Source organism: Xenopus tropicalis, chromosome 2 (assembly GCF_000004195.4).
Source record: "Xenopus tropicalis strain Nigerian chromosome 2, UCB_Xtro_10.0, whole genome shotgun sequence".
Taxonomy (NCBI): domain Eukaryota; kingdom Metazoa; phylum Chordata; class Amphibia; order Anura; family Pipidae; genus Xenopus; species Xenopus tropicalis.
Genome location: NC_030678.2, coordinates 151,906,130 through 151,920,272, shown reverse-complemented (window position 1 = coordinate 151,920,272; position 14,143 = coordinate 151,906,130). Strand labels below are relative to the sequence as shown.

General features: G+C 43.9%; 1 long non-coding RNA gene across 1 annotated transcript in view; it reads left to right on the top strand.

Moving 5' to 3' along the window:
• The window catches only part of LOC116408893, a 29,828-nt gene extending 26,885 nt beyond the window's left edge, over nucleotides 1-2,943 (top strand). Inside the window, exon 2 of the long non-coding RNA XR_004221382.1 lies at nucleotides 2,204-2,943. This is a non-coding gene — a long non-coding RNA (uncharacterized LOC116408893). The remainder of the gene's footprint in view (nucleotides 1-2,203) is intronic.
• Nucleotides 2,944-14,143: the final 11,200 nt, after the last annotated feature.

Here is a 14,143-nt window from a genome sequence, read left to right as displayed (position 1 = left end):
TTTCACCTGAGAACCAGACAGGTGGTAAACCTATACTTACATTCAGCCCTTTTTTAACCAGTAAGGACAGGCCTAGGGCCAGAAGACTTATTTACTAGTGCAAGAGAAATACACTAATATGCATGCAAAATTTTGTGTACTTAAATGCCTTACACCTTGTACCATCTCAACCTGCTCTCATGAATTGCATGCAGTTGTGTAAAGTTGCAAAGGAGAAAGGTACAAAGAAAAAAACCTGGTGGGTCTTGGCCATAGTGGGCCCCGCCACCCCAGACCCACTGCTTGACATGAAGGGAGATCACATTGCAGTGGCCAGAGGCAGTGGCAAGGAAGTAAGTGCAACTTGGAGGAACACGTTGGGGACAAAGGTACAGCAGGGGGATTAGTGTTGATGTCAGGGGCCTCTATGGCTGGGGTGGGGGGCCCTCAAGCTGACAGCCCAGTCCAACACTGGGCATACACAGTAAGAGTCACTTGTTTGGATAGGGTGTTGAATAAATGTTTTACTGATTTGGCCACCAACATTCTGGGTCAAATTGGTATGATAACATTGTTTTGGTTCCCCAGGCAAATTATCAAATCATACTGCAAGCCACGCTATCAGGTATCACGGTAGTCTGATGATTAGTAGCCTCTCCTGCGCTTCCCACTGGACCTGAACACCGGATGTGGAGACAGTAACAGGCCCAGCTGAAGAATAGCAGTAGTGCCGTTGATGAGAAAGCCGGTAACAACAGTCTTTGTACAGTAGTAACGCAAACAGGCACTATGAAGCAGGGGTAGTCGAGAAACAAGCCGAGGTCAAACCGAGAATCAGAGTCCGAAAACAAGCCAGGGGATGATCAGAAGAATAACCAGAAGCCGAGCCAAAATCAGAAGTCAGAAGAACAGTCAGGAGGATTCAGGAACGCTTAGTGTCAATTTGCAGGCAAAAGATCACTTCGCAAAGTGTGTTAGGCCTGGGCGTCCTTAAATCCGCAGGGAGCATGCGCGCAGCGTCAATACGCAACGTGCGTCAATACGCGGCGTGCGTAATCTCGCGCCCCCGTGCGCGCGCGCCTAGTCGCGCGCCCGCGCATGACGCGCGTTTAGTCGCGCGCCTGCGCGTAACGCACGCCCAGACGCGCGCCCATGTGCGGCATCGTTCCGGCCTCGCGACCGCGCCGGCGCATATCTACGCTGGCGCTGCCGCGCGCCCGTGCGGACACACGCGCCACGGAGCACACGGAGCTGACACACGCAGACCTATCGGAAGATGACCACATCATACACAGGCTGATATCATATATAAGCTTCTGACTCGGCATGGTGGGATAGGCATGTTTGGCCAACTAAACATATAAAACAAGATTTGGAATTTTATGCTCCCCATCCCTGGGAGATTGGGTCTCTTCTAATGGAGGGTTCTTTTATATCCATACCTCATCATCATCATCATCATCACTATAACAGAATACAATATTTTAATATTTTAGGGCTTAGGCTATTGCCACATGTATAACACCCTATTTTTCCTTTCTGCAATTTGTCCTGAATGCAACGTATTTCTTAAAGGAGACATATCCTATAAAAATTGTGAATGTACCAGTGAATTATACTGCTCTAGATATAGAACGATTGTGCTTAAAAATGTTGTGTTTCAGGCTGATTTATTGAGAAATTCCACAAAAACCCCACTAGTCCCGCCCATCTGTTCCACTTCCTGCTGGCTGAATTCTCTGGATGAGCTGGGGAGCCGGCGGCCCTCCGTACATTGCACTGTAGGATAGGAACCAATCAGCAGCTAGGCTGACCTGATAGGGAACTGAAGCCGTCTTTGATTGTGTGAGTGCAGGGCTGTGATTGGCTCTCCCCCTCCTACTGTGCTTCTGGCAGAGACCGTTAGGACACTCCCACTCTTCATTTCACACTGGACGGAGAAGTGATACGATCTATAGGGAGCTCCAATAAAGGGGCCATTGTTACAGATAGGATTAATTTTTAGCACAAAGTGAAACCAGCACCGGATATTATTCATAATTGCCTACAAAATTAGCGTTTTTCCCATTTATCCAATATGTCTCCTTTAAGAAACAGACCTCCTGTTTAGAACTTGGCTAAGCCATAGAATGTACATAAAAAACTCTTAAGATAAATATTTTACTGCTAAATTTTGTGACACTGACTTTAATAGCATCTTGTTTTTGTTTCCTTTTTGTTACAGTATGAAAGTGTGTGTCACCCTGGAAAGCTGGAAGTGCATTTACAATTCAATGACATGTGATAGAGATCTTAGGAAAAAATCCAAATGGGAGCATTTTAGCTTGGGGCATTAATTGTTACAGTGAGCAATGAAAAGCTGGCAAGCAATGTTGCCTAGGAGGTGTACACAACATCTACGGCTTGGAATAGCACTGGCGATGGCTCTGCTTGTCACAAGCACTTGGATACCGCTGCGGCCCCAGCAGTACAACTTGCTTCTGAGGATCATTAGGCTGACAAAAACGCAAAGTCCTAACATCCAGCTATAAAGGGAACAGAGAAAGTGCAGCATGTGGGGCTGGATAATGCTGCTGTTTGAGCAAATACATTTGCTTGCCATTCAAATTATGTCACATGAAGAGATGTGACCCAAGAGTACAGCTTATTTTAAGGGACAACTTTCCTTTAAAACAGGAGTCCAAAATGTACCGTTGTAATTATTCCTATTTGAGATGGATGGGCATTTGTAATGAAAGGAAGTCGTTCCAACCAAAAACTGCTTAGGACTTACCAAAGAAACTTGCATTAATGAGGCAGGGACAGTCTAAATACTCAATGGCCTCATTTTTATAAGGCAAGGAAAATAATTGAAAGCATGTGTTCTAAGCTCCCATACGCCATATAAAAGAAATCTATTGTCCTCAAACCGATAATGCAAAAGTTTATGAAATTAACCTAATTAAACAAGTCTTTACTTTTGACTGACTTGACTTTTCTTTGTAATAAACAAACCAGGTCGGATTGGGATATGCTACTCCAGGGGCCCCCACACCCCCTCAGGGGCCCCTGCCGCCTGCTCTGCCACCAAGCAAACTTATACTTATAAGTATATAGTTATGCCTAAGTAAATAAGAATGCCTAAATGCCTTCTTTACACACCCCTCTTGGATAGAGATGCCTAATACAGGTAGCGCTCTTTTCAAGGAGCACAAAAGGAGCACAAAAGCCTGCAAACTCTCTGTACCATGTGGTAGAGTCCTGCGCTGAGCCAATTTTTGAGACCCGGACCCAACCTAGACCTGTGGCCTGTGACCTCGACCCACAACCCGCATTTTTACTTGCTTTGACCTGGTACCCAACCCCACCGCGACCCGCTGACCACCATTAAACAGGACGTGCATAGGCGGAGGGTTTTTTTGTTTGGGGAGGCTAAAGATGGGCCATACATAGACTGACCTAAAGCTAATGTGAGACTTAATGGATTCACCGCTGGCTTAAAAAAGAATCTCTTGCTGCTCCTACTGACTTCCAGGCAGGGCCGCCATCAGGGGGGACTGTTGTCCCGGGCCCGGCCGATTGTTGCTTTAAAGGGGGCCCGGCCGTGACACAGCTTTTAAGCACGGGCCCCCTTTAAAGAATTACGGGCCCTTGGGTCATTGGTGGTCAGCGGGTAATTCAATTGGCTGGGCCCCGTGCGTACTGACGTCACAAGTACGCACGGGGCCCAGCCAATTGAATTACCCGCTGACCACGAGCGCAACCTTATAAGAACTGCAGCGGCAAGCCGGTGGGCATAAGAAGAGGATACAGCCGGAGGAGGAGGCGGCGGTGGCGGATGTAGAAGGCGGGTGCTGGGGAGAGCAGGGAGAGCCACAGGACATGCCTCAGGAGATGCCTCAGGAGGATGGTAGGGAGGAGGATGTTAGGGGGGAGGATGTTAGGGGGGGCTGGAGGATGTTGGGGACGACGCTGGGGGAAGCTGGAGGATGGTAAGGGGGGCTGGAGGATGGTAAGGGGGGGTGGAGGATGGTAAGGGGGGCTGGAGGATGCTGGGTAAGCTGGATGATGGTAGGTGGGGCTGGAGCATGCTGGGGAGGATGCTGGAGGATGTTGGGGAGGTCGCTGGGGGGAAACTGGATGATGGTAGGTGGGGCTGGAGCATGCTGGGGAGGATGCTGGAGGATGTTGGGGAGGTTGTTGGGGGGAAACTGGATGATGGTAAGTGGGGCTGGAGGATGCTGGGGTAGGATGGTAGGTGGGGCTGGAGCATGCTGGGGAGGATGTTGGGGAGGTCGTTGGGGGGAAACTGGATGATGGTAGGTGGGGCTGGAGGATGCTGGGGTAGGATGGTAGGTGGGGCTGGAGCATGCTGGGGAGGATGCTGGAGGATGCTGGGAAGGACGCTGGGGGAAGCTGGAGGATGGTAAGGGGGGCTGGAGGATGCTGATGAGGGGGCTGGGGGAAGCTGGAGGATGCTGGGAGGGAGCTGGAGGATTTTGTGGAGGATGCTAGGGGGCAACTGGAGGATGCTGCAGCGGGGAGCGGGCCATAGTATGAGGATGCTGGGGGAGGACCAGCAATGTTTTAGGGGGCCCTCGGCTGGCTAGCAATGTTTTAGGGGGTCGCTACCCTGGCTACCAATGTTTTAGGGGGGCCCTGGCTACCAGTGTTTTAGGGGGCCCTGGCTACCAATGTCTCTGTGTCCTTTTTACTGATGGGAGGGGCCATTGGGGAGGCGTGTGGGGCGTGGGAGGAGGGGGCCCAGAAAATTCTGTTCTGAGGGGCCCCGTGATTTCTGATGGCAGCCCTGCTTCCAGGGATACTGTGCAAAAGTATTGGTGGGGTGCTTTTTTCACCCTAAAATATTTATAAAGTAAAAGTATTTATACATGCACTTCTGTGAGGGGTTCTCCAGCCATTTGTGTTTTTGATCAGTTAGCTGAAATGATTTTAGGTTTATAGCGAGAAAAGCAGCGGGTACTGACATCCCAGGCACATTATATACGTCAAATGCAATTAGTATTTACAAATCCAGCACATTATATGCGGTGAGAAGCAGTGGGTACTGATGGCAGATATTCAGGCCCTTGCACTATAACACTGGCACTGATACGCAACATTGGTTTGTTTCCTAGCCATGCATCCATAAGGGTGCCACTGTAACTAACTAGAAACAAAACAGTGACAAAAGTGAGAAAAAAAGAGCAAAATACTAAAAATATATAAAAGCACAATTTGCTTTTTCAGGGGGAAAGAGTTAATTTAGGACTAGATCAGTGGTGGTAGGGATATTATAGGTGCCAGGTTACAAAAAACTATTTTTTTTTAAGGTGCCAAGCAGGTTTGGGGATATTGAATATCTGCCTATGAGGAAGTATTGTTGTTGCAAAACATGATCAGAAGTGGTTGGGGGGTAGGAAAAAGAGTTTAAAAGGGTAAAATATAGATAATATAGGTAATATGGATGAGACCAGCATCTGAAAATCCTACCTGTAACCCACAGAGTAGGGTAACCCGTGGGTACCCAAGCTGCTGCAGGACTCTACCATATGGCCTTTTTTGCACTTTAATCACTTACTTTTCCTAATGAGTTGCTTATATGGATCCTTGTTGTGTAAAACTCCAAGTTCCAGCTATTTGGCTAAAGGCTCATATGCTGGCTGCTATGGAAAGCTAGTTTTTGAGTGACTCTTATGTTTCTTTATTGTCTCATTATATTCTTTAAAATAATTCAAGACTTCTTTTTCAGTGTGATGGTAATAGGGCAGCGATATCTAGTTCTCATACTAGGGCTCATATAAGACATAACCCATGTTTTCAAGTGTTTTTTTTATAAAAAGAATGCCGTCATACACAGATGTCTTTGGAGTTATTGCAGGGGACTGTAAACTCTCTGGACAGCCTTACAGAGCATAGTATCTAGTTTGGGTAAATTACTAAGTGCCCTTTGATATTGGATCAGGGATATTTATCACCATAAAGATACATTTCTTTACTATGAGGCAAATTTATCAAAATGTGAGTTTAGCGTTTAATACATAAAAACACACCCATGTTCTTTTCATTCCTATGGCATTTTAAGAAGCTTATACATGTTTCTAGCTTGGTCATTTATTGTGTGTTTTGTTGTATGAGTGGTTATTCACAGGCATATGGATTATGCTAGAGCTTATAGATTTTACCCCTACAGATAGCTGTATATCGACTGATGTATTACTAAGGCATCTGGAGCAGAACCTCTCCCCATTACACAGATAACTCGTGCTGACAGCTTTTTACACTCCCCATGAGCAAATTGTTAGAGTAGTACAAATTGATATTGACACCTCTTTGCTAAAGGCAGAATTGGATGCATAAATTAAAATGGCTCCAAGCCTGTGCAGTTAAAGTGTTTGTTAGGAGAAGAGAAATCACAATGTGCCTAGGGTCACTGACTACCTGCAATTAGTTTAGGGACCACACATCTAGCTAGGGTTGCCACCCAGCCAGTATTTCATCGGCCTAGTCGGAAACTTGCCAGCTATGGTATTCAAAATTTATTGACAATATATCTGCTGGTAAATTTGTAAAGGTGGCAACCCTACCAATTCCTCCCTTCTCTGACTCTTACATGGTAAATCACAGCCTTTTATATAGAAGCCAGCCTATGCCTCACCCATTTGCCCCACCAGATCCACCCATTTCCCTACCCCATCCGTCCATTCCACTGCCTAACCTGTCCATTTCCCCTCCCCCAAATGACATCATGGCCCATTCTAAAGGCCGGTATTAATTGGAAAAAAAGCTGGCAACCCTACCTCTAGCCATTATGCTACAGAAGCTGAAGTGATTTATGTCTTAATTAGCGCTGATTCTTAGACTGCTCTGAACTGTGTTATACAATTAGCAAGCCTTTTTTACATAAGAAAACTGTTCATAGAAAACTCCTTTCAGCCTATATTCATGTTAGGAGAATTTGGTGATGAGCGAAGCTGGCCCCTTTCACTTCACTAAAAAAATTGGAAAAATTAACAAAATGATTGTACCAAATGCATTTGAGTCAATGTTAAGATGTCTGCTATGTTTTGTTGTTGGCGTTTATTTTCTTTATTTTATTTTTTCCAGCAAAACAAAACACATGGTGAAATTCTAATAATGACATTGGTGTTTTCTTTGTGTTTTTCTCCAGTTTAAAAGAAAAAAATGCCATTTTTGCAAAAAAGTTCATGAGAAATTCTAATTATGATGGTATTTTCTTTTGTTTTTTTTCCAGCACAACAAAACACATGGCACAATTCTAATAATGATATTGACTTTTTTTTTGGCTCTTTTCCAAGGGAAAAACATTTTTCTTGTTTTTGGGTAAACAAAACGCATAATAAAGATTCTAGCGCTGATGCAGAAATTTTCTCTGCTGGTGAAAAACACGAATTACGCCGCAAAACTGTATCAGGAAAAAAAGTTTACTCATCCTTAGTAGGAATACTGTAGTTTCATTAGTACTCATTCTGGGAGAACTTATGGCCACCTGCATGTGGCGCAGTGTCAGGATGCGCAGAATAGCCCTGTCTTTACCACCTTTTATGGAAAGGGCCCCTATGCAGAATGGCAACCATTGTGCCTCTCCCTGCCAGCCTCTCTTGGATTCTGTGATCACTAATGCAATCAGCACAAGATCAGGGTCGGACTGGGGTGGCAGGGTCACCGGGGCCCCCCTGTTGGCACTAACCCTCCCATTGCAGCCAGAAGGGAGAAGTGTTGTAAGTGGTGGGGGGCAGTGCAGCAGCCTTGGTGGGCCCCGGACACCCCAGACAACCCCAAGACCCAAAGGACACGCGTCAGGTGTACTCTGAAACGGAACACAGAGGCCTAAGGTAATTTGCAGACAGATCAAAATGCAGTTTTCGAAGTGCAAAAAAAATGGCCAATTGTGGCTTTTGTAAATGAGGCCTAATATGTGTAAGGAATGTTTTAGCCTTAGGTATGCTCTATGCAAACATCAGCATTTCTGTCCATTTAAGGGTAAATAAACAGAAGATAAACCTCTTATTAAAATATTGTATGTTCCCTTTGGAAGCAGCCTTTCTGCCTTTTTCTTTGTTGGATATTACATTAGCCAGACAAACTGCAACCTCCTGAGCAATATCGACTAATATATGGCAAAGCTTCTTTTCATTTCAGCCGATCTCTTAGGGGGAACACAGGCAATCAATCACTTATATTAGTGCAGTAAGATGTATTCTTTAGAGATTATATTGCTGAGATTAGAAAAGAAAACCTACAGTAATGGGCAAGTGTGTAAGAGATAAAATATATATTGAAAAAGACAAGTACTCTAATGGCCCGTTCAACTATAAATTGGTTCTAATCATGATATGATGTTAATTAGAATATCTATAGGCCCGATAGCCTGGCTGCATAAGTGAAACCAATGCTGTAGATTTATAGTGTATATTTATAGATTTACAAATATATATTTATAGTATTTATATATATTTATAGTGTGTATATTTATAGATTTACAGCACACCATACAGCCTGGGCTTCGTTGTTACTTTGCTTATTCCTTTTTATGTGGCACTGCAGGGAGAAGCTGGAACTGTTAGCAACAGCAGCAGAATTATCACAGCCCCAGGATTACAGCAGCCAAAGCCTATAGTCAGATACTTCCCAAATTGTAATTAAATCATTCGTTAAGTTTCTTTAGAAACATAAAACATATTTTATGGGGGCAGGTTTACTAAAACTATAACATTTATCATTTTTTTATTGTAAAATTTGAATAACCGCGTTTCTACGCATGCTTACGTTCACTGAAAAAGTCCACACGGAAAAAAGTTACAGAAAAGTCTCAAAAAACAGCAAAAAAAAATCAGAAACCTCTAACATTTCAAAGTAAAAGAAGAATCCTCCAGGGAAGGGTAGATACATCTGTCATTGACTTCTACATGATCCCGGCAAGTTTTATCTGGCAAATTGTTGGATTCGGATTTTTAGCCTTTTTTTTACACATAGTACATCTTGAAAAATGTGCTTTTTTCTGCACCTTTTAGTGCTAAAAAATCTGAATTGAAAAAAAAAAAAGTCAGAGCATTAGTAAGTGGCCCCCTTAGTGTTAGCTTACTGTGTCTTGTATAATATAAATATTATAGACAGTCGGGCTCATTTATTAACACTGGGCAAATATCAAACCCATAGCAACCAATCAGTGATTTGCTTTTTCCAGCCAGCTTCAGGTAGAACAATGAATGCAACAATTTGATTGGTTGCCAAGGGTTACTGCCCATGGGCGATTTTGCCCAGTATTGATTAATTGTGACTGCCCTGCTGCATGGGATTTTACGCTATTGAACAGTATTTACATAATAACATCCCCTTAACAGAAAAGATCCTACCAACATGATTTTACTGACAATGCTAGGGGGGGTCAGCTCACAGTCCCTTGGCTGTACATTCAGCTTTTGCCTGCCAAGGTGATTGCCTTGCAATAAAATATTCAGCACACTAAAGCTGGCACAGAACAGTGCATTAAAAATGCAAAGTGTGCAGAGAAATGTTATTTCATATGTATTATTATAGAATACAAATGTAGCGTTCTAATGGAATTGCTAGTAAGGAGAGAGGAAGTTGATGGGAGTTGTGGGGCAAGGAAGAGTGCCAGTTTTTATTAACAGGTATTTAGAGATCAGAAATGTTTAATAAATGGGCATAAACTTTGAAGATACAGATTACATACAAAAGTACAACCAATATCTGATACAGGGGGTAAAGGGGGCCTTGTTCAAAGAGCTTACAATCTATATTGTTATCATAAACAGGCAAATTTATCAAATGATTAACTTTCACCCATTGATCAATACGCTTCTGGGTTTATATGTATTAAGTAAAAATAAAAAATCCACTGGAGAGCCAAATACATTCGGTGTAGTTTATTGGTTTAGAGATGCATAGCATTACATGTTTCAGACCTCTGGGGTCCTTCCTCTGGTGCAGAGGTCCGAAATGTAGCGCTATGCATCTCTAAACCAATAAACTACACAGAACACATTTGGCTCTCCAGTGGATTTTTTATTTTTACATGGTACTTATTGAAATTGACCTAGTCATATTATATGTATTAAGCTCTAAACTCACATTTTGATAAATCTTCCCCCTAATAATGTAAGAGCAACAGTTATTGGCTGCTCGGTTCAGTGACCCCCATTTGAAAGCTGGAAAAATGTACGTAAGTGGAAGGCAAATAATTCAGAAACTGTAAAAAATAAATAATAATCATTTGCTGATAGTTGTCTCTATGGGGCCCATTCATTAAACCACAAATTTTCGCTAATTAAAAGCATGATTGGAAATTTAGAGTAACTACAATAATTTTTTATGTGTGAAAATTGCGCGAAAATTATTTTCTTGGTTGTACGAAAATATTGTGGTTGCTATCCGAAAGTCACAAAATTTTCGTATCCAAACGATCGTAAACTACGCAAAACCCTTTCTGACTTTGAAACTTCAAAACATGGTTTTGGAAGCCTCCCATAGGACTCAATGGCACTCTGCAGCTCCAACCCGGCCCAAGGAAAGTCTCCCATAGGGCTCAATGGCACTCTGCAGCTCCAACCTGGCCCAAGGAAAGTCTCCCATAGGACTCAATGGCACTCAGCAGCTCCAACCCGGCCCAAGGAAAGTCTCCCATAGGGCTCAATGGCACTCTGCAGCTCCAACCTGGCCCAAGGAAAGTCTCCCATAGGGCTCAATGGCACTCTGCAGCTCCAACCTGGCCCAAGGAAAGTCTCCCATAGGGCTCAATGGCACTCTGCAGCTCCAACCCGGCCCAAGGAAAGTCTCCCATAGGGCTCAATGGCACGCTGCAGCTCCAACCCGGCCCGAGGAAAGTCTCCCATAGGGCTCAATGGCACGCTGCAGCTCCAACCCGGCCCAAGGAAAGTCTCCCATAGGACTCAATGGCACTCTGCAGCTCCAACCCGGCCCAAGGAAAGTCTCCCATAGGGCTCAATGGCACTCTGCAGCTCCAACCCGGCCCAAGGAAAGTCTCCCATAGGGCTCAATGGCACTCTGCAGCTCCAACCCGGCCCAAGGAAAGTCTCCCATAGGGCTCAATGGCACTCTGCAGCTCCAACCCGGCCCAAGGAAAGTCTCCCATAGGGCTCAATGGCACTCTGCAGCTCCAACCCGGCCCAAGGAAAGTCTCCCATAGGGCTCAATGGCACTCTGCAGCTCCAACCCGGCCCAAGGAAAGTCTCCCATAGGGCTCAATGGCACTCTGCAGCTCCAACCCGGCCCAAGGAAAGTCTCCCATAGGGCTCAATGGCACTCTGCAGCTCCAACCTGGCCCAAGGAAAGTCTCCCATAGGGCTCAATGGCACTCTGCAGCTCCAACCCGGCCCAAGGAAAGTCTCCCATAGGACTCAATGGCACTCTGCAGCTCCAACCTGGCCCAAGGAAAGTCTCCCATAGGGCTCAATGGCACTCTGCAGCTCCAACCCGGCCCAAGGAAAGTCTCCCATAGGACTCAATGGCACTCTGCAGCTCCAACCTGGCCCAAGGAAAGTCTCCCATAGGGCTCAATGGCACTCTGCAGCTCCAACCCGGCCCAAGGAAAGTCTCCCATAGGACTCAATGGCACTCTGCAGCTCCAACCTGGCCCAAGGAAAGTCTCCCATAGGGCTCAATGGCACTCTGCAGCTCCAACCCGGCCCAAGGAAAGTCTCCCATAGGGCTCAATGGCACTCTGCAGCTCCAACCTGGCCCAAGTAAAGTCACGATAACAAAACTTGAATGAATCCGAAACTTTTATACTTGTTGCGACAAATACAATTTTGTGACACAAATTGTCACAAAGTACAAAAAAGTCGTGCAAATTAACGAAAATATCACAGAAAATACGCAAAAGTTTTAAGTTGTAGAAAAAATACGAATTTTTTGTAATGGGACCTGTTGTACTTTGATAAATGTGCCCCTAGATGTAAACATGGTGCACTTTGCACATTATTGAGACTAATATTTATAGAAGAAAAACATTCTGATGCTTCCTATGGAATTTTGGTTAAACCCTGCACATAGGGACTATGCACTTTAGCACATTCCTGAATCACAATGAGCAGTTGGGATGCTGATCGGGCTGGAAGCTGCAGGGGAGAGAGCACAATAGAGTTGCTAGGCACAGGGCTGGAAGCCACATGCAACAGGCAAAGTCAAGTCCAAGCGTATTCCATGCATTGTCGCGCTCGCTGATGCACCCAGTGCAAACAATTATTAGCTCACGCTTCTAAATTACAGGGTCAGCTCATTTCCATATGAGTCAGAGAAGATAAATAGGCTGCGGGAATGCTGACAGACTCTTTCAATGAATCTTAGTCAGTGAATGGCCCTGAGTTTGAAATATGCCAAGTTTTAAATCGGTTAGCATTAACCCCCTCCTTGCGGCCAGCAGGATATTTATGTGCGTGCTTTTGTGTCTCCCTTACGCTTACTTACACATTATTATTTTTTTTATGCCGAAAAACTTTTTACAACAGATTGCCATAAAGTGAGCTGAACCATGATCAAAGTATAGAAAATTAATAAAGGCCAATCCTTGGGGGAAAAAAATTAAGTATATATAATGTAAATATGTAGTAAATCCATGACATCAGTGCAAAATATTCTCTAGTGGGCAAAAAGGAAAATAACTATTCAATTTTTTATTTATTACAGTCCATTTAAAATACAAATACCCCATGCATTCCCCATGAAACGAGTTAGGAAATATGCATGAGGTATTAGTACAGGTATGGGAAACCCGTTATCCAGAAAAATTCGAATTACGGAAAGCCTGTCTCCCATAGACTCCATTTTAATCAAATAATTCAGATTTTTAAAATTGATTTCCTTTTTCTCTGTAATAATAAAACAGAAGCTTGTATTTGATCCCAACTAATACATAATTAATCTTGAATGCAAAATAATCCTGTTGGGTTTAATCTATGTTTTTTTGATTTTTTAGTAGACTTAAGATATGAAAATCCAAACTACAGAAAGACCCCTTATCCGGAATACCCTTGGTCCCAAGCATTCTGGATAACGGTCCTATACCTGTATTTTAAATGGACTGTATTAAAGATTTTTTTTTAAGCTAAACATTGGTGCAGAATTATATTCAAAGTAAGTTAAGTAACATTTTGTTCCACAAACAAGCTGTGTTATCTGTTATTTATTGTGAAACTTGCAGTGGTTAGACAAGAAGGGAAGAAGAACTCCCATTCCTCCTGAGGGGGTCATGCTCTTCACCCTTCATCTCCCCTCTGAATGAGTGCAGTGGGCAAAAAAGCTGGAAATACATCAACAAACCTTGAGCCCCCTAACCCTATGGAGTTAGAGATTAGTTCTGGTAGCTATGGACACCTCTACCCTTGGCTGTTGTGGGTAGATAAAACAAACTTACAAAATCCAGCCCAATAATAGTCAATACCCTCCCATATCCCCAGGGTGGTATTCTTTATGAAAATAGTTGTCCAATCAATATTTAAGGGTACTTACCACTTTATTTGGGTGGATGATCTGAAATTAATAAATGATTTGTCCCCCAACTATTAAGCAATCGCCCTCTCCTTGCCAGCATGGTGACAGGCCAGGGGTGGTCTCTGGACCCCATTACTCTAAGGCCAGGTACATTTTTTTCCACCTTGATCCCCTTTTACTTCTTCAAAGCAAAGGCAGTACTAGAAAGGCCAGTGTGTGGGGTACACACCCACATATTGCCAAACGAATTGCCATTATTCAATCCCTTATTCAGAAACCCAAAGCTCAGAATTGTGGGAAGGACAAGTCCCATAGAGTTCACTTTGAACCAAATTATTTCGCAGGACGTGCTTTTAATGTATTTCCAGGTTAAAGGTTGTAAGTAGAATACGTTAACATCAGATAATACATTTTAGGGGTCATTTACAACCTCTAGCACAGTTGCGGTCCCTACAGTCACTGGCATGAAAAATCTGATTCCTTAAAAGTATTTGTGTCAAAAGGTGCTCCTTGTACTTGCACCTGTATGTTTGATACTACTCAGTCCTTTCTTCCTCCTGTTCTGAATTAAGCTCAGTTGCCCATACTGACACAGGAGACCCCTGGAGCCACCTCCCAATGGCCCCTCTCCCTGGTCACCACAACGACAATGGAATCATGGGGAAAAAAACACTGAATTTTGAATAAAAAA